This window comes from Myotis myotis, unplaced genomic scaffold (assembly GCF_014108235.1).
Source record: "Myotis myotis isolate mMyoMyo1 unplaced genomic scaffold, mMyoMyo1.p scaffold_m19_p_9, whole genome shotgun sequence".
NCBI classification, from domain to species: Eukaryota; Metazoa; Chordata; class Mammalia; order Chiroptera; family Vespertilionidae; genus Myotis; species Myotis myotis.
Window position 1 is genome coordinate 33,451,934 of NW_023416401.1, and position 21,280 is coordinate 33,473,213.

General features: G+C 39.0%; 1 protein-coding gene across 12 annotated transcripts in view; it reads right to left on the reverse strand.

The window, feature by feature from the left end:
- The window catches only part of PTPRM (protein tyrosine phosphatase receptor type M), a 666,818-nt gene that overhangs the window by 240,792 nt on the left and 404,746 nt on the right, over positions 1-21,280 (reverse strand). The window lies entirely within an intron of this gene.

Here is a 21,280-nt window from a genome sequence, read left to right on the forward strand (position 1 = left end):
CTATATCTATATCTATATCTATATCTATATCTATATCTGCAAATTATTTAAAATTTCTCCCATCAAGAATTGGGTTGGCCAACCTTAATTACTACATTCAGCCAACAGAGTATAACAGAGGGACAATGTGTAAATCTCAAGGCTTTGATCAGAGAAGGCCAGGAATCTTCAGTCTGGTTCCCCAGGGAACCTAGCTGGGAAAAATAGCCAGGCACCATGTAAGTGGTCCAATGACACTGGACCTCCCACCCTAGGGAGGACACAGGCAGGTACTCTGCGTGGCAGTCTGGAATAGTTCTCAGGCAACAGTCAGCATCACCAACAGCCATGTATGTGTGCCATCTTGGAAGGCCACACCACTGAGCCTTCAGATGATAGCAGACCATTAGGGACCCCAAGTAGGAACTTCCCAGTCAAGCTTTTCCTGGCCCCCAAATCATGAAAAAATAGAAAGGTTGCTTATAGCTATGAAGTTTTGGTGTAGTTGATTATTCAACAAATATTAACAAGAGTATCAGATCACAGAATATCAAAAGTAAAGAGTCAAGGCCAAAGCAAAAGACCATAACTTCATCACAGGTAACAGCTGGCCCAGAAAGAAGTTATGCCAATAAATACAAACAGCAGTGAGAAAGTGTGACTTTTCTCTTAAAATGCACTTAATAGGGGTGGGAGACCATGGCATATACATCAATCTAGGCTCTAACCCTAATTCTGCCAACAACTGAGGTTTTAAATTAATTTGTTTGGGTCTTATTTTTTTCCTATGAAATGAGATAATTAGATGGATTTCTATGGCGCATTTTATATTTTTTTATTCATAATTTTTATGCAGCATATAAAAATTATTACCACAAAAAGAATATATTAAAGGAATCAATTGCTTTGCAAAGGGATTCTCCATTAAATAAAATAATTGACAGTATTGGCTCCTTCTACCAGTCAGTTTTTCCAATTTATTTTCTATATGACATGAATTTCAAAATTTCACTTTAACAACTTCCAGGAAGTGGAAATATGAGTATACTTGGGGAATAATTCTATACAAGAAATACTAGGCTACCTTTTTATTTTTGTTTATAAAATTATTTATTGATTTTAGAGAAAGAGAGGAAGTAGGGAGAGGGGAAGAGAGAGAGAGAGAGAGAGAGAGAGAGAGAGAGAGAGAGAGAGAGAGAGAGAAAAAAAAAAAGAGAGAAAAATAAATTTGTTGTTCCACTTATTGATACATTTATCTGTTGATTGTTGTATCTGCCCTGACTGGGGATAGAACCTGCAACCTTGACATAATGGGAGATGCTCTAACCAACTGAGCTCCCCAGCCAGGGCTCCCACATGCAAGTTTTATTTTCCCATTTTAAGATGAGAAAACTAAAATTCAAAGGTGAGCTCTAACTGGTTTGGCTCAGTGGATAGAGCATTGGCCTGTGCACTGAGGGGTCCCAGGTTCGATTCCGGTCAAGAGCATGTGCCTTGGTTGCGGGCACGTCCCCAGTAGGGAGTGTGCAGGAGGCAGCTGATTGATGTTTCTCTCTCATCGATGTTTCTAACTCTCTATCCCTCTCCCGTCCTCTCTGTAAAAAAAATCAATAAAATATATTTTAAAAAAATAAAATTCAAAGGTGAAGTGTTCATTCATTTGGAGCACAAAGCTAATTAAGTAGATGCCATTTCTTGACCATCAGCAAGACAGTACTAGCATGACCTGCTAAAAATTCCTGATTAAGACAGGAATTTTCTACTTCCTCATAACCAATTTGAGTATTGTGTAGAGAGATTCTCTCTGATTTATCAAATCAAGGGAGCCATAGATGGTAATTATACCTTTGACCTCAATTTCTTCTCCCATCTGTACTAATCGTGTCATTAGCGATTTCCAGGATGGAGACTCCTGTATCTGCAGTGACAGGCTGGTGTCTTCTCCAATTCCTGCTCCCTCCCAGAAACCTCATCAATGGCACATGGGACAGTGATCACTCACTTCTCAACCTGCAGGGAGCGCCCTCCTGATTCTAACTGCTGGATAAAAGATTAGCAGAGCCACTCTAGACCTTTCACAGATCCCAGTCTGGAATTCTCCTACCACAAACATCTTTCCTCTATTCCTTCACCCTGGCCTGGACCTGAGTTTGTTATTTAAATGCTGTTTTTCCCAACACACGGAAATCTTTGGTCGCTCTCAGCAGATGACCTTACCTCATAAAAAGTCCGAGGTCCTTTCATGACCTCTCTCAGGGATTTACAATCTCTTCCCCCATTTTGATGCACTCGTGCTCTGCGCCAAGCTCCCAGAAACATGTTTTCCGTAAAGGCTTGGACCTATTTGTGTTCTTTTTATCAATATTTTCAAAAGTCTTATAAGTTCCTGAAGGAGGAGGTCTATGATTTAATCATTTCTGACTCTCATGACACTTAGAATGAAGTGGTCATGAAATACATATTTTTGAAAGCATAATATAATCCCGAAGTAATTTCTATTCTCTCTATATTATATGTAGTAGTAAGAAAGAAATACACTGGTATTCACAAATATGCTTTGCTTAACTACAATGCAATACTAAGTTTATTTTGTATTCATTTCCTGAATACCCTAGAGCTAACAGAAGAGGAAATTACCAGGAGAAAAGTTTTGTGATATGAGGATGCTGGTATGATTGTAAGTTTATCTTGGATAGCCCACAATGACATAACGAACCTTGAGAACATCAAAAGCTGCATCTCTGCTTTCTCTACCCTCTTTGCTCGCCTCCATTTCCCACTTTCCAGCATTTCCCCCTAACTTTGCTACTATGTGTGCTGTGTATCTGCTTACTGCTGTAATGACTAAATATCTTTGAGCACCTACTCTGTGCCAGGCCCTGATCTACTTTAACTAGAACACTATGGCATTTGACATTTCCTAATAAAAGAAAATTTTGTCTTGTAATTTAAATACCATCAGACTATGGATAAATAAAATTAACTTTTCTAAGCAAGGATTTTATGAAGGTTAGATGAAAATTTGAGAATTAAATGATTGCTGGGGTCCAACCCCAGCAGGTCCAGGGGTCCCCAAAGGTGTGGATGGAGTCGGCGAAGAAGGAATGACACGGAGACAGCGTTCAGTTGATCAGCAGCCTAGCCAGGATCTCTAGCCAGGATCTCCAGCCAAGTTCTGTTCAGGATCTCCAGTGAAGTTCTGGTTAGGATCTCCAGCCAGGTTCTGTCCAGGTTCTCCAGCCAGGTTCAGTCACCAGGTTCTAGTCAGGTTCAGTCCAGGATCTTTTGCCATGTTCTCTCGCTAGGTTCTGTCTCTAGGTTCTGTTGCCAGTTTCTGTCCAGGATCTTTTGCCATGTTCTCTCCAGCGAAGTTCTTCTGTCTCTAGGTTCTGTGTAGGTTCTGTCTTCTAAGTTCTGTCTTCTAAGTTCTGTCTCTTGCTGTCTTGTTACATCTGTATTTATACCAGTTGATTCAATCCTATCAATCTCTATTACAAAGGTTAGGGCGTTTCTTATCTCCATTCCAGGGAGTAAAGATTATGTAGCTTAAGCATGATTGTTTGTAGTTAAAGTGATTAATTACTCGCCTGGCACTTAGTTAAGAGGTTTTATTCCCTCCCTAACTTCAGGGGAAAATCCCTACCTGGGGAAACAACCTTTCTCAGAGAGGTGACCTTGGTTAAAACACATAGTGCCAAGAAGGTGAGCAAACATATCAAGAACAGTATGCCATATATGCCAGGTCCCTGGAAACAGCAAGGATGGACCAGCTCCTGGCAAATGATCATGCAATGGGCCTCCATTTTAGCCAGCTGGTATGTTAAACTATGTACTGTATTCCAGATATACTACTTTTTTTAAAAAAAATATATTCTATTGATTTTCTACAGAGAGGAAGGAAGAGGGATAGAGAGTTAGAAACATCAATGAGAGAGAAACATCGATCAGCTGCCTCCTGCACACCCCCCACTGGGGACGTGCCCGCAACCAAGGCACATGCTCTTGACCGGAATCGAACTTGGGACCCCTCAGTGCACAGGCCGACGCTCTATCCACTGAGCCAAACCGGCCAGGGCAGATATATTACTTTTTAAATGGCTACCATCTACTCATCTTCAGATATATTAAAGGAAGAACTAAGTTGACTAGAGCAATTTCAAACTCAAAATGTCTTTTTATCCTTGCTCACAAGACAAATTCGATTTGCAAGCATCCCGACTTCAAATCTATTTGCTCTTTAATAATTTAAGCCCTGAAAGGTCAAGAAGCTCTTTTCTATTTCCCTTTATCAAAGTTCAAGTGCTAATGAAAAATAGCTGAGTCTTATCTGCTGACCAATTGCCACACACTGCTGTCTCTCTGATGGAGATTAACACATTATTGGCACCTAGGTCAATGGTACCTTGCCAGCACTTTATGACTGATAGGTTTTTCATTTGTACAATTATCATCATTTCACTAATGAACTTTATAAAAGCTTTGCAACCACAATTGTAATCTCAAAAGTAGATTTGAAAATTTCACTGATGTTTTTTTAATGTTTTTTTTTTCTTTAAAAAGTGATTGAAACCCCCCACAAATCCTCAAGAATAAAAACCAAGCAGAAGTTTCTAGCTTAGTGAGCTGAATTAGAATTCTATTATCCTTTTAATGTGTTAGTCATTCTCCCGTTGTTTATTAAAGTCGCACCATTCCTAGCCTGGTTCCACCATTATTCTGGAATTTAAAGTAACATAAAATCTTCCTACGGCATTTGCAATATGAAGGCACAATCCACAGTGAAAAGATGAATCTGCCAAAGATGTGACATCACTATATCATAACTTTCTTAGGGAATGAAATTTAACTTGAAGTTTAATTTATGCTATGCTTTTCTATAACAACACTTTAAGGCTTCTACATGGAGAATAGGAAATCTCCATTTATATAGAACTAGAGGCCTGTGATAAAATGTTTTTGGTCTTTTCAAACTTTGAAAACTCTGAGGGAGAGCCTGCTGCAGATTTGAAGTTGACTTAAAAATTTCTATCCTAATTCATTTCCAGATTAAACCCTTAGTTGTACATCTATTTTTCTTACCCACTTATTCTACTTCTTATCAGCATAAACTATTGGAGGGTTATCCCACTGGATAACAGAACAGGTGGCTGAGTGAGAGAGGAATGTAATAATCCATTTCGTTGTTGCTTTGCTAAAACTTTACAGTGGGCACTTCTGGCTATTTCAAGGACTTAGAATAGTGTTCATTTCATGGTACCTATAGTGACCTTTAGCTTGATTGGCAATCTTTGGTAAAAACTATCTATTCTAAAAAATAGAGATTAGTGTTAATATCATCCTGAAGATGAATATTTGGGGATAAGGGCAAATGAAAGTATAGACTATATGCAATGCACGAGAAATAAATGTTTAATTAAGGTTTGTTGCCATGTAACAACACAGAATTTACTTTCTTCTTATTCTATTCCTAAACCTGTCAGCATTTACTAAAATGACAACCTATTTAATACAAAAACCTGGTACAATTGAACTAATTTTTAAAAGTTTTGCCACCGGTTTATAATTAGGAAGAAAGGTTATGTTTGTTATCAGGACTAGGATTCCTTGGAGTCCTTCATGTAACACTGGAGCTGAGAGGGGCTGACCTAACATAGTCCTGTTCACTGAACCATAATTGAGGACTGATAACTCATTTTCCACAGACAATGGGTACTGCATAGCACACACAGCATAAATAGATCTGCGGGACTGAATATTCTGTGTTAGCAACTTTAATTTCTCTTTGTCCTGATTTTTTTATATGATTGGCTATAAATTGCTGTGGAATATTTGCAGGGAATCACAAATATACTTTATGTTCTCTCAGCCATAATTCATCACAAGGAGCCTGCATAGCATCTGTAAGTTACTACTGTGTGTGTGTGTGTATGTGAAGCATGCCTGAGTATGCAGGCCAATATCCTGCTGCTCTGCTAGTTAGTGTTAAAATCTGATATAATAAAATATTAATTATAGCTGAAAGGTTGGGCAAGAAATATGAACTCAATTATAGTTCCATATTGTGAACAAAAGGCAGGAAGAAAAAATCCTTTAGTTATGGAAGTGTGGGATAATAAAAGAGCAACTAGGACATTAGACTCAGGCTGAGAAACTCCGTAAAGGCCACCTGTTATTAATCTTCACAACGGGCGCCACATTTCTAGTAAATTAGTCCTAATGGAACATTTTTAAGAGTGACTTCTCCCCTTTTTAACAAGTAAAGACATTTTTCTTTGCATATGTTATTGCACTAAAGTTTATCCTAATTTATTCATCACGATTGCATAATTCAAGGTCAGCTACTATTATTAAAACATTTCCTCTTTTTAAAAAATTTTAACTTTCTTTTACTTGTTGACACAAAGCATTTTCTCTTATAGTGTTAGTGATCTGAATAAAAAGAGAAACTGAACACTATTAAAGCCACATTGCATATCTTAATTATTATATGTTTGTATCACATTCAATTCAGAATCTTTCCGTTCCTAAAAGTAGCGATACTGCAGGCCAGGTGAGCTGAAATGCAAATGCCACCGTCAAAGAGGCAGGTGTACCAAAGCAAGTGCATGCAGAGAATGCTGAACCGGAGTCACACACCACAGGCAACTGGTTCCAGCTTTGCCACTATATTGTCGACTGACCACTAACGTCCTTTTCAGGTCTAATATTTTATAATTCCTGGCACAAGATCAGGCAAGTTGTAAAATCAACAAATGAAAATTATTTCATTCATGTTCCTTCCACCATTCTATTCTAGAGTATTTATCAGGTATCAAGCCCTGGGCACACAGGGAAGAGTAAAAAGAGGACTGTCCTTGTCCTCAAGAAGCCCAGCCTGAGGGTGTTAGAAACAGGTCACTAAAGCCAAGAACTATTGTGATGAGGATCTCAGAAAAGATTGCACAAAGTGTGACTGGACACACGGAAGAGTGTCAATGTGTACAACGCAATCTCTTGCAGTATCTGCTTCATTGAGGACATCTGTCCTGAACTTCATGCCTAAACATTCCTACTGCTAGGAACTTCTGAAGGCTGCTCCTGCACTGCCTACAGACACCAACTTTCTCCCCAAAATAAAGAGGTTTTATTTTATTTTATTTTTTTGTTAATCCTTACCTAAGGATATTTTTCCATTGTTTTTTAGAGAGAATGGAAGGGAGAGGGAGAGACACAGAGAGAGAGAAACATCTGAGAGAGACACATTGATTGGTTGTCTCTCCTGCACATGCCCCGACTGGGGCCAGGGTTTGAGCCTGCAACCGAGGTACATGCCCTTGACATGAATCCAAACTAGGACCCTTCAGTCCATTGGCCGGCACTCTATCCATTGAGCCAAACCAGCTAGGGCTAAAAGGTCTTTATATTCCCAATGTAGCTTCGATTCACTCCACCACTTATACAAAGAAAACCCCTCCAAGTTCCAAGTTTTCCCCATCAGACTCACCAAAACAGCTGAGCTTCCAAGAACCCAAGATGATGCTTTATCAATAGCAGAGAAGACTGAAGGTCATGGGAGGGCCAACTCAGGAAGTCCTGGAAGGCCCCTGGATAACTGTAAGAGGCCCCTGGATAACCCTAAAGTAGCAAGATTTTCCCTCACAATTTCCATACTGCCCAGCTCCTGGCAGAACTACACTGTAGGGAAAGAAAACCAGGGGGAGTTATGTTGACTCCCATTGCCACCTGCGATGCCTGAGGTGAGGAGCAAGAATGGAGGCACTGCTGCTCTGTGGGGTGGGCAGGGAGAGCAGCCTACAAACACTCAGAGTTCTGGTCTCTGGTCCCTTCTCCCTCTCCCCGAATCTCTGCCAGGCAAATTGAGAACTATTCTTTCTACCTCCTGTAATCACTCCTCTATACAATGATCCATAATTTCTTAATTTTAGCATTTCATTTGATATCCATTTTAATCATTAAGGTCAAATCAAAATATTGCAGATGTGTTTTGTTATTTCTTGGGAGAGGTGGTCATTTCTTGCCTCCCCTGTCCACAGGAAGCCGCACTGCTGGCCTTTCTCCACAGGAGGCCTGGCTGGTGTGCCCCTGAGTTTGGGGGTCTGTTCTCCCTGTGAACCTGCCCTGGTGATAACACTGGTGCTCTGGCCTCATACACTGAATCCTTCAGAGGACATTATGAGGAAGAAATTTTTTTTTAAATCAGCGAAGAAAAGCTATGCACTGTATTTTTATGAACAAAAGCAAGTCTGAAATGGAGTTAGAGGGAAAGTTAAATTAAGTTTCATTGTATAAAAACTCAAATACATCTACTCTATTATTATTATCTTTCCTTGCCATTTTTAAAGTTTCTTTTGAAGGTTCTTAAAGAACGAACTTAGTTTCCAAAATGAATTTTCAAAGAGATGACTGACATTATCATCCTAAAAGCAACATTAATAAAAATGATCTTTGTTTCTTGGCAGTAAAGGAATCCAGAGTATTATTTTTTTAATACAATAAAGTTCACCTAAAATGAGGTGGGGGAAGGGAGGTAGTGATGGTAATAAGGGACTCAGCACCATTAATGCATGTTGTAGCAACTCAGCTACAACAAGTAATAAAAACCCAAGCCAATGTAGTAATATAAAACTGAAATTTCACCACTGAATGACATTCTGGTCTTTTTTTATTATGGGTACCTTAATGAAAAAGGGAAAATTTTTAGGTTGGAAGTAAGCTATTTAGACCTCCTTTCCTTAAACGACTTTAGCCATGGATAGAACCTTTTCAAAAAGTTCAACAATTGTGACAAAAGAGCATTTAACCCAAAAGGTTTAAGATGCTCTTATGGTTTGCAGCTCAGCTCCTGGGAGGGAACCAGCTTCTGTTGGCTAATGTGACCTCCTAGGCCAGGAAAGGTTGCACAGAGAGAGCACAGCTGTGGGGTCAGAGCAGGATGCCTGTTAACCTCCCTAGGTCTGAGTTCCTTCATCAGGGCATGGGGTGCTGGCACCTGACTAAGCATCTGCTCTGGATGGCCACAAATCATTTCAGAAAGGACCAGGCGTGGGCCTGGAGCATTAGAGCTCCTCAATCCAAGCAACAATGATTATTATTGTAGTTATTACTCCTCTATCATAAGCTGCTCAGAAGATCATAACTGAAGTTCAGAAATATTGTACTAGAACTTGGAATGTTTCCTAAGACACGCACGGCAGAAAGGAGACACCATGTTATTACAGGTTGTTTTGATCGTTACAGACCTGAATAGTGTCAATGATACATAAGAAAAGCTTTCCTACAGTGATCAGATAATATCTGTGTTGATGCTGTCCTGACAGCTTTCTTACATGTCATTAATTCTCCTGGCCACCCTTTAAGGCAGATATTAGTGTTAGCATTACTCAAATCTAATTGATGAGGAGAACGAGACTCAGAAAAGTTACACAACTTGCCCAAGATTACAGAGAAAGTAAGGGCCAGATTTAAATGCTGGATCACCAAGCTCCATGCTGAAGTTGGTTTCATTTTTATGGTCTTAACATCCCTGTACCTTATTTCCCAGGATAGAACTATTTTTTTGTAATTTCTCCAATCAACAATGTCTTCTCATCTCCGTGGTGTTTTGATGGAACAAAAGATCTTCTAAAACTTCAATTTTACAGAATGAATATACATTATTAATACCAAACACATTTCTTGCATAAAATTATTGCTTCCATAAAATTATTGCTGCCCTGGATGGTATATGGCTCAATTGGTTGGTGTGTCATCCCATACACTAGAGGGTGGCAGGTTCATTTCCTGGTCAGGGCACATACCTAGGTTGTGGGTTAGATCCCCGGTCGGGACGTTTATGGGAGGCAACTGATCAATTGTTCTCTCTCACAATCAATGTTTCTCTCTCTTCTTTCCTCTTTCTAAATATCAATTTAAAAAATTACTGTCAAAATATGGGTTACTGTACTGTTAGAACATGGATCCTATTAAATTGATAATCACAATGTATTGGCATATGTTTAAAGGGCAGTAATGATTAGAAATTTTAAGCATCTAACAAGCAAGAAATAAATGGAATAAAGACTGAATAGCAATCTAGTCAACATATTTTGTTAAGCAAATCTAATATTACAGCTTTTTCCTTTTTTAAACTTAAATTCTTTATTGTTTGAAGTATTAAATAAGTATCCTTTCCCCCCATTGACCTCTCCCCGGCCAGCCCCACCCCCCAGCACATGCCCTCCCCCCCTCCCCCCACATGCCCCCCCCCCTCCCCCCTCCTCCAGGTCCCTGTCCATTGGTTATGTTCATATGCATGCATACAAGTCCTTGTTGATCTCTTACCCTCTCGCCCCCCACCTTCCCTCATAGGTTGGACAGTCTGTTCGATAGTTTTGCCCTTTTTTAGCACTTCAGTTTAAAAAGAACTTTCACTTATAGTAATCTTCATGATGACACTGTGAGATATGTTAGCTGCATATAAACTCCCATTATAGAAAGACTCTGAGTCCACAGGATGGCCTAGACCACACAATAGCAAACAACAGCCAAGTGCCACCCAAGGCTTTTGGTCCCTGCTACATGCTCTTTTAAACTGTTATACCATCTTCCTAAGACATTATGTCCTATTAATCATTTACACCAGAGAGATAAGATTCCACTCAGTCTAAGTAAAACTGCAATCCTCTGGAGAGAGCTCAGAGAGAGCCACACAGAACTACCTGCCAGCCTTCTTCCCACCTACACCCCTGGGTTTCTGTGGGCCATGCCAGAGCCCCCACCTGAAATGACCCAGTAACTTTCCACCCAGAAGCACATGGGCCCATTTACTTCCTCCAGGTCCCTGCCCCAATGACTGATCTAAGATGAAAATGCAATCAATATGTAATACCCTTTGTAAGACTTTAAGCAATAAAAAATAAAAAAAAAATTAAAAAAAAGAAAAGAAAATGCAATCATATGTTCGTGCCATTAAAAATCTGTTTATGATCCAATTATTTCTTAAAAACAAAACATGAATTAAGGGCTGTGCCCAGTGCAGAACCAGGGTTGGAAATTCAGATGTTAAGTCACAGAGGGCAGTGCCTGTCCTATAGGTGCTGGCAGTTTAGCAGGGTAAACAGTCACTACACAGTGAGGTGAAGGAGTCTGAGGTGGCCAGGGGGCAGCAAGGCCAGAGGAGGCTCTCCCAGGAAGTAGACATCTGGGCTACACCTCGGAGGGTGACCAAATAAGTGAGAGAGAGGGAGTATGTGCATGTGTGTGAATATGGGTGTGAGTATGCATGTGTGCATGTGTGTTGGGGGCCGGAGGAGGGGTAGAGGAGCGAAGAAGAGAGAAGACTGCACGCTCAGGAAGCATCAAATGCAGCCTGGCATATTCTCAGGCCTGAGCATATATTTATGTGACTGCAGCTGGCAGATGGCTTGAAGGGGAGGCTGACCCAGGTAGTGACTAGATGATGGACACCTTCCATTAGAGACGAAGCAGTCTGAGTCTGGATTTACCTTGAGGGCGGCGGTAAAACTGATGGACTGTTAAAGAGAATGAAAGATCCCTGCAGCCCCAGTGTGAGCACAAATCGGAGAGCTGAAAAAGCAACAGTAAGAATGAAGGCATCAGAGGGGTGATGAGAAGTAAAGGAGAAAAGGGAGATATGTTAGTGACCCTGAGAGGTGAGAAGAAAGGCAGGCCTTCAAAGGAGTCGGTACAGGTGCACAAGATTCTAGTCACCTTCCTGATGGAATCTGAATTTGTAGCAATGGCTTATTTTGAAGGAGTCTTTCTAAATTTCTCTTCTCATTTAACAAAACATCAGAGATTGATTTAAGGATAAAAGCAGGGTATTCTTTTATGCATATGCATTATATGGAAGGGTCAATGTATTTAACTTCTATTTAGAGATGAAAATGCAAATTTAAAACCCTTCTTTTTCCAGATATTCTGACTTGTTAAAAGGCAGTTTTAGACCTTCAGCTTCTTACCTATGAAAGTTTCAGTGATAATTACTTCTGCTAAGAAAGAGGTTCGATTCAATAAACATTTATTGCACACTTAATTAGGTTTGAGCTACTGAATGATAGAGACTAAATTATGAAAATCATTTTGCATTTCCTATTCTATTTACATACATTTTGCATAATGATTAACCTAGGAAAATGCTCACTTTCAGCTTAAATGCATAAATCCAATACTCCTGCATGCTGGTCAAACCTCATTTACCATGGGTGTGTTTTAAATGAATTTACTTGGATGGCCACTGTTGCCTCTCTTTACTTTCTCTAAGGCTTTTTCATAGGTTGCTCCTCTCCTTGGTGGGCCTATGCCTGTCTTCCAGCTCCCGACTAGCTACTTCTCCTTAGGGTCTCAGCTTAAACTGCACACTCTGACTCCCTTGTTGAGATACCACCCTTGTGTCAGATGCCGTTACAGTGCCCTGGACTTTCCTCTGCAGCACTGATCATCATCCTACCACAGTGACCTGGACATAAGAATAGTCAATAGATGTTTGGTGACTGGATGAAGAATGAATGAATAATAGCCAAATGTCAACCCTAAAATTCCCAATAACACTTTTCACTATTATAATGGAAAGAATTTTAATGAGATGCTCATAATTGCAGAGAGCTCTTAGCACGTCTCATTGAGCAGAGAAAAAAAACACTGACACCAGACAGGAAAATTCTTTAAGGTAAAAGTAGAGATGTGAAAGATCTGGGACAGAGAGAACAACTCAAAAGGGATGTGGTGATATGGAAAAAAGCTAACATCCCTTCCTAATCTTTTTACTATTTACAGGTTGAAGAATGAAGTGTTAATTAAGTAACTGAAAACTAAATACAAGTAACCACCACAGGATAATATAATAATATCCTATATATTTCTTTATGTATTATATTTTATAGCATAAATTATAAAACATAACATACACTTAAAATCGTTTTTGACGAAATAGAAGGCGAATCAGTATTTCTGTATTCTCATCATAAAGAATTACAGTGCATATATTTGTAAACGCTGGCTGAGAAAATGTTCTGCTGAAGAGGATGATGCAAAACAGAGGTCATTATATGACTGTGCCCTTCTCCCTGAAACAGGACCACGAAGCAGCGTCACGAGAGGCAAGTGGTCAGGTGCCCTTTCAGTGGTTCCTGGGCTCTGAAAGGCTATGCTTCTAAGCAGCGCAGTGGATTAACTTTCAGTCTCTGCCCCATAAGTGACTTTATCGGTCTCTTAGAACTTACAATATTTTCTTGCGTATATATGTGATTTTAACAACTTAAAAAAGTGAAAGTGAGGCATCTATACAGTCAAATCTATCTTTGTCAAAATTTCCAAGGTCCTCTCTCCCAAATGTTACTAGTCTTAGCTTGGAACACTGCTAGCAATGTGTCCCTTACACTCCCTGGAATCAATCACTGTGATTGGGAAGACCCAGCCGTTCCTGAGAGAAATGGCACAGCAGCTCTGAGATTCATAAGGCAATGCGTTGTTCAGTTCAAGGCATTTGCAACCTTTTGGTGTTTAAAACTGTCCCACTGTTAACATTTATAGAGCGATGGGGGAAAAGAAACAGCATGTAACTCTCTCTGTTGTCCATGGAAAATGGAGATCAACTTGCATGTCCACCTTCCTCACCTGACGGATGGTTTCTGGGCTGCTGGTCAGTATGATGGGAATGCGCAGCACTATCTGCTTGACCGCTAGGGAGGCAGTTGTGTATAATGTATGGCCTCCACTGTAAATGACACTCAAGGGCATTCGTGTAATCTCTAGTTCCAATCGCAGGCATTTATCTTTTCAGCGACAAGCATAGGTTCCTTTGGGCATAGTAGGAATAAGAAATTGCATGATCAAAACCTTGGTTCTTCCCTGGCCCCGGTCAAGAATTAGTCACAATCATCCACTGAGTGTCCTGGTGCCATTCCTTTAGGAGCTGAGAGAAGCACTGGCACTCTGGCTTTCAATAAGCCAAAGCCCCGCCACATCATTCAATAGGCCTTGCATACATACCCCAACACATCTGATAATCACTGCAAAGGTGACTAGCACAGGATCAGGGCAAAGCAGTTAGGGCAATGCAGTAAAAGCAAGAAAGAGAGAAACAAAAAGAGAAAGATCCAGAGGGTCCTTCTGAGCAAGAGAGCCAAATAATGCCACATGTTTACTGTTTATGAAAATTTGGATTTAAAAAAGTCAGACAATTTGTGAATTATCAGAGTCATTGATAAGCTAGGTTGTCAATTTTTAGTGTTCTAGTATTCACTTTAACAGTACTTTAAATGGTTACCAATCACTTGGATTAGTAAACATAGTAAACTAGAGGTCCAATGCATGAAATTTGTGCACTCGGGGGGGGGGGAGGGGCGGATCATCACTCAGCCCGGCCTGCACCCTCTCACAGTCCAGAAGCCCTCAGGGGATGTCCGACTGATGGCTTAGACCCGCTTCTGGCGGGCTGTGGACCTAACCCGGCAGTCAGACATCCTTAGCACTGCTGCAGAGGTGGGAGAGGCTCCCGCCACCACCCCTGTGCTCTCCAGCTGTGAGCCCAGCTTCTGGCTGAGCGGCGCTCCCTCTGTGGGAGTGCACTGACCACCAGGGGGCAGCTCTTGCGTTGAGCGGATGCCCCCTGGTGGTCAGTGCACATCATAGCAACTGATCCACCGGTCGACTATCTGCCCTCTGGTGGCTAGTGCACATCATAGCGAACGGTTGAGCAGCCTTAGCATATCAGCATATTACACTTGGATTGGTTGAAAGGCTTACTGGATGACGGACACTTAGCATATTAGGCTTTTATTATTATACGATACATTTTCTTTTTTTTCCCTATAAAAGACTAAATGGTTTTGATTTCTTTAAATCTTGTTTCTAATAAAAATTAGCATTTGGCATTTACAAGACCCCTTCCCTTTGTGCCCTAAGAGGTAGCTATATACTAACTGGGTCCAATGGAAAAGGGAGGCCGGGAGGGGTCACACAACCTGCAGCCTGTGCCTCCTTACCCCCTCCAGTGCCTGCCCCTCTGATCTTTCCTGCTGCGGCTGAATCGATCATCCCTACCCTTTTTCCTTACATAGAGCCTTGGAATGGTATACTCAGTGCCATCACAAGCTCCTCTGCATCCCCAGAGCTTAGCACAGTGCTTGGACCCTAGTGAGTATCTGGTAAATGTAATCCTAGCAACTCCATGACATAAAATGGCATTATCTCTGCTTTGGGAAGATGAGGAACCTGAGTCTCAGAGGTGTTGGGAAATCTATAATGACCACACAGCTAGTGGTGAGAGAGCTGGAATTTGAAATTAGGTTTAACTACAAAGAGGATGTTCCTTCCCTATATCATGTGTCTTATTTCAAAGTTTAGTCCACAAATTATGTGGCCCAGAGTAATTATTTGAAAGTTAGAATTGTTTTTTCCCCTTAGACTATGCCAAAGGAAGAAAGGGTGACTCTGACTGTCTAAAAGGGTACATGTGACACCTGACACTATATTGTATTTTAGGCAATAATGATATTGATTACTAATTATTGATAAATACAGTAGTTTATTTTCCAATTAATTGAGAATACAGCGCTGTTTAGATCTGGAAAATATACATCATTTTCTAATAGGTGAATGTTAACTGAAGCTACTTTTATATGCATGTAACAGAATTTTTGTATCTGAAGGCTAACTTTTCATTGTGAGGTTTTGCACTGTAGTAGGGATTGAGCCTGCAACTGGAGCATGTTCCCTGACCAGGAATCACACCTATGACATCTTGGTTCCTGGGTCAATGCTCAACCCCTGACCCACATCAACGAAGTAACCTCATAATCTTCATAAGAACCATATAATGTTGATAACTCAAAGGTTCCTTGCAAGAAGCAGAAGAGAATGAGATGTTCAAGAAGGTAGTGTTAATGGAGTGAACATGTTTTTCCTTGGACTTACAGGTGGCAGACAATCAAAAAGATTGCTGCTGCTTTAAAAAAAAAATTGGTCTATACATTATAACATCCAACTTCTAAACCATATTAAATTATATGCCAACAATTTTAACTCCTAACATAGGGAACTTATTAAAACAAAAATGCATGTTTATCTCTACCTTTCATTAATAACAATGATCTCTTTTCTTGCTTTTATTGTCAAAAGATTTGTTTCGCAGTCCCATCTGAGGTGACACATTTTACAGACTTTCTGACTCCCACTCTCGTGCTGAGTCCCTTTAACAAAATCTGATGTGTGATAGCATCTGGGGACAAAAGTGCAAGTTGATGGCCCACGAGGAGAATAAATCTCATTCCCGATATAGCTTTGGGATCAAATCAAATATTTAAGGAAGTGCAACATATTACCTTAAAATAAATACAATTGCTTTATACTGCCTATTTATCTTCAATGGAATGAAAACTTGTCCTTCACCTTGTCCGCAGAAAACAGCATGGGTTTTTCAAAGGACAAATAACTTGATAATGAGAAAAAAATAGCATACTTTAATACACTTCTAATTATCTGTCTAGTTTGTTACAAAAGAATATTTGATAAGTAGTTTGAGTAAATCAGGTGCTAGAAGTTAACAACGAGGCTTTAATATGTGCTCACATTTTCCTAGTTAACTACGTAAGGCAAAGCAGCTTAAGGAAAGACATGATAGAATTAAATGAAAATAGCAGACATTTGCAAAGTCTACCACAATAATGCATTCAAGGGAAAATCACTTAAATAAAAATCTGGACATATTATATAAAAATAATTCTTGATTTATATATAAAACTGAAGGTATTATATGACACACATCTTTTTTAAAATCAGAATTATTGCCCTGGCCGATGATGCTCCATGGTTAGAGTGTCGGCTCAAGCACTGAAGAGTCAAGGGTTAGATTCCCAGTTGAGGGCTTGTACCTGGATTGCTGGTTCAATCCCTGGTACTGATTGGGGCATGTGCAGGAAGCAACCAACCAATCTGTCTCTCTCACATCGATGTCTCTCTCTCTCTGTCTCTGCCTCTCTCCCCCTTCCTACATTCCACTCTCTGTAAAAATCAGTGGGAAAAATATCCTTGGGCTGAGGGTTAACAAAAAATAAAAATTAAAAATAAATAAAACCAGAAGTGTTTTGGGTGAAGAAAATATTTATGCTTGCCATAATATAAAGTATTTCTTGTCTCATTTGAAATCTTAAGTAGAACACAACCTTTAAAAAGCAAGGCAAATATTTCTTCATTCCTTATGCCCTTATCTCTTCCCTATTCATAAAGTAGTGAGGTTCCTATTTGCTGCCCTGACTCTCAGCTAGAAAAATTATTCGTAAGTGTCTTTTTAAATATAACCATTGAGAAAGCATTTGGTTGAGAGGACAACCATCGTATAATAAGTTACCAATGACAATAAAAGCACAACATTAAAATAATTGGGGCTCCTTTTATTAGAAGAACAGAGTGGGTGCCATTAATTAAATTTACATTCACATGTTTAGGCATCGGTTTTAATGTTTGGGTTGCTGATGTGCTTATTGCCCACCTCCCATCCCCATGGACAGACAGATCTGTAACAGATGTTTCCCCCACTTAATAATATCTCTTGAATGAATGATTAAAAAAATAAGAACTTAATTTTTTAACTTTTCACTGAAATATCAGAATGTTTAATTAATAAACATTTTCAAACACTGAGTTTTAATTAAGAAGACATGTAGCTCCAAAACATTTATGAACAAATTCAAGCAACAAAGTTGTGAGAACCAAAGTGAGTCATTTGAAAACATGATCACCTAAAACTGAAAAATGTGATTCTCAAGCATATAGACCATTGGAAGGTATAACATATTATTAACGAGGAATATTGCAGACATATCTATATCATAAATAGCGTCACAGAGGGAATTTTTGTTGTGTAAAGTTTGTGTTAAATTCATTCTTTATTTAGAGATGCTCTTTTATGCCAAAGTACAAGGTTTTCGGTGTTGGGTTGTGTCTGCATGTAATGAACAGTGGAGGGAAGAGAGAGAAAAGAGGTGGTTCTAAATGAGTTTCTCCCTGTCTTATTAAAGAAAACAAATTGCATCTATGAGCAGACATTAAAATTCTGTCCTAGGTGCTAGTTTACCAGCTGGAATGATGGAATTTGTGTTCCTCTTAGCCCACGACAGATTTAAATAATTGTATGTGACAGAGCTGAAGTGTTGATCAATAAAAAGACAACAATCATTTACAGTGAGACTTCAGTGCAATTTCAAGAATCTGCACTAACCAAGCTCAGTGCTTGTAGCAGAATCAATACCTTACTTAGGGAAGAGCACAAATGAAGTACCACTGAATTTTAACACCAATGAATATGGATTAAAGAAAAATCAAATCAATTGAAAGAATGGGTTTTGGAAATCACACAGTGACAGTATTTTTGAACACATAATACTGTGAATAATCCAGGAAAGCCAACAGATGTTCACTTTCATCTCCCCTCTTTCTTCTAGTAGTTATCATTTGGGAAAAGCTTTCTTGTATTGCAGTTTGATTACATGTGCATTTTGCAAATTTCCAGATGTGTTCAAATGTTTTAATCTACATTATGGCTTTATATTTTAGGGCCCTATGATTCCCTAATCAGAGTTCTTATTTCTCTAAATACTAAATGAAATGGAAAATTTTCATATACCCTATTTAGTTTGAGAGTATTATAAACTTTTTTCCCCTTCAAACTAGTTTTTCTAGCTATTTTGGTCTTCTATTTACTCAATAGATAATCAGTCCCATTTTGTTGTACTATAATAATGAATTCCTTGCAGAGAATATTTACTTTTCTGCACGAAATCTTTGACAGGTGAGATTGAGATAATTTCCTCTCTCAAATTTGTGCAATAAAATTTACCCGTTCAAGACAAGCATCCTTGCAATAAAGGTAGTGTCCACAGTGGATTTTCCTGTAATACTTACTGAATATTGTCCCATAACAAATGAAACTGATTGCAGCATTATGGATTTAGATAATGAACATGGATCATAAATTTATTTATGTTAAGATGCTAACATGGTAGATGAAGGTATAAAAGGGGGCAGAATACAAAGTGACCCTATCAAATTCCAGGGATATTAAGCTAATAACAGGATGATGTTTACTAGTATCAAAGCAGAGCAGTGCTGAACTTGGATCATAAGGCAATATGACAACTGTGAAAGAAAATGTGACAACCTAAACTGAAATCTTAGAGGAGATAAAGAGTCAGGCCTGATGAAATGATGTGAGATCTGGGGTGAAAGCTATGTATTTTGCATACTCTGACAAGTATCTGAATCTGTACTGTTAGAGGCATAAGAATAAGAAGTCTGAAGATGTCTATAATTAATGAACTAGCAAGGCTTCAAAAATCTCCAAAACCAACTAGGAAGGTTTAAATGAAAACAACAATAAAATAATTCTTTAGGCAGCACATATGACAGAAAATAGGAACAGTAGTTTAAAATGCAGGCGACAATTTAAAAAGATAAGGGGGAAGGAGGTTTGGGAAGAGGACTAAGGTGGATTGCCCGAAGGAATATTTTTGAAAACTTAGACTTGGAAAGATCTGTACAAAGACGCGGATGGAAGTCTAACAGAAAGGGTTTGAAGGAACAATGCAACAGAAATAGAAAATATGTAAAATGAATTTATATAGAAATAAAGTAGAATAGGAAATAGCTGGCTGTTTGGAGATATGGCTAGGATTTCAGCTTCCTGCAGTTAGGAGGCACTGGAGGTGAGTGACCTTTACACTTTCATTTTATTGTGGTGCTTCTGCTGTAGAACACAGACTCCTGTCCTAATGGCCCACTGTTGCTAAGTCTAGGCAACTGTTAAATTGGTCAGAAAAAAATGATGGTGCAAAGGCCATGGTCAGAGCGTCAACTTTCATTTAATAATAACTCAGCCTTCCAGAGTGAAAAAGGAATGACCCATGGCCAGGTACACCTGGGTCTTAGACAGCCATCTAATGAGTGTGTGCCTTGGGTCATTCAGATGAGTGCAACCAGTCATCACCACACGCAAACCAACCCTGAGGTTCTGGGTGGTGCCAGTGGCATCACATTCTAGCAGTAAAAATACCCGAAATTTGGAAGAGAGCTTTTACATATTCCATAGTGTTTTCATAAACTACACCTATGAATGGCAATCATAAGTCTTTTATATGAGCTATTATGTTGAGTGAGTCAACAGAGTAAATTAAAAATAATTTCCTACAATATTGTAGATTTTTCAAATTGTGATTCTACCCTATAGTGACTTCAATATCAGCTAATCCTATTCTGTTCTTACTCTTGATTCTGTGGACTAAAATTAGTATATAGCTCATCAGTGGTAAAAAGTCCAACTAATCACTGTAGGATTCCATAGTGAAAACATAATAAAAAAGAGCCAGGTTTCAAAGGGTTAATGAAATAAAATTCTACAACAGGAACATGGAAATGAATCTGATATAGCCTTAATTGTGACTGTAAATGTTTCCTTGGTGTATGCTATTGAAAGTAATAGATTATTTTGAAGTGAATCACTTCTGATAGTACAGCATATCTGAATCCCTCTGAAACAAGTAGAAATTTCATTTATATAGATTAATGAGCTTATGACAAGTTCGTATTCAAGAGTTATTCAGGCATTCCTCTGCTCCTTCCTAGGAAGAATAAATTTATTTTATTCATTCACTGTAAAAGTTACACTTTGTAATTTCTTAGCTAAATAAATCATCATGGAATGAGAAATGGGACCTACAAGTTGGTAATAAACTTAAATCTGTTCAAATAAAGACTTCACGATGCTCTTTCCACCAGTCTATCGCAGTGACTTTCAACCATTTCATCTCATGGCACACATAAACTAATTACTAAAATTCTGCGGCACACCAAAAAATGTGTTACATATTTTGCCGATCTGACAAAAAATAGGTATTATTTTGATTCATTTATACCAAACAACTATTGTTGTGTTGCCTGTTGTCATTTTTTTATTTGACAATCTACAAAAGAGGTCAGTGTCCCAGACTATTTAGTCAGGTATTGCATTTTAAAAAAATTCTTGCAGCACACAGGTTGAAAATTGCTGGTCTATTTCTTTTTAAACCAATTGTATACCACATAGTCCACTGAGAAATTAGCCAATTTATGAAAAGTTAACCAAACTTAAACCCCAGGTAAACAAACAAACAAACAAACAAAAGGTCCACTTAAAGAACAGAGCTCAGAATGAAAATGCCAGGTGCCCTTGGGTAACTAAATGGCTGCAAGCAATTGTAAAGCCTCCTCACAACAGACTGGGGCTTTTGTTCCTCATCTTCAAGAACGACCCCTTTGCAGCCGAATCAAA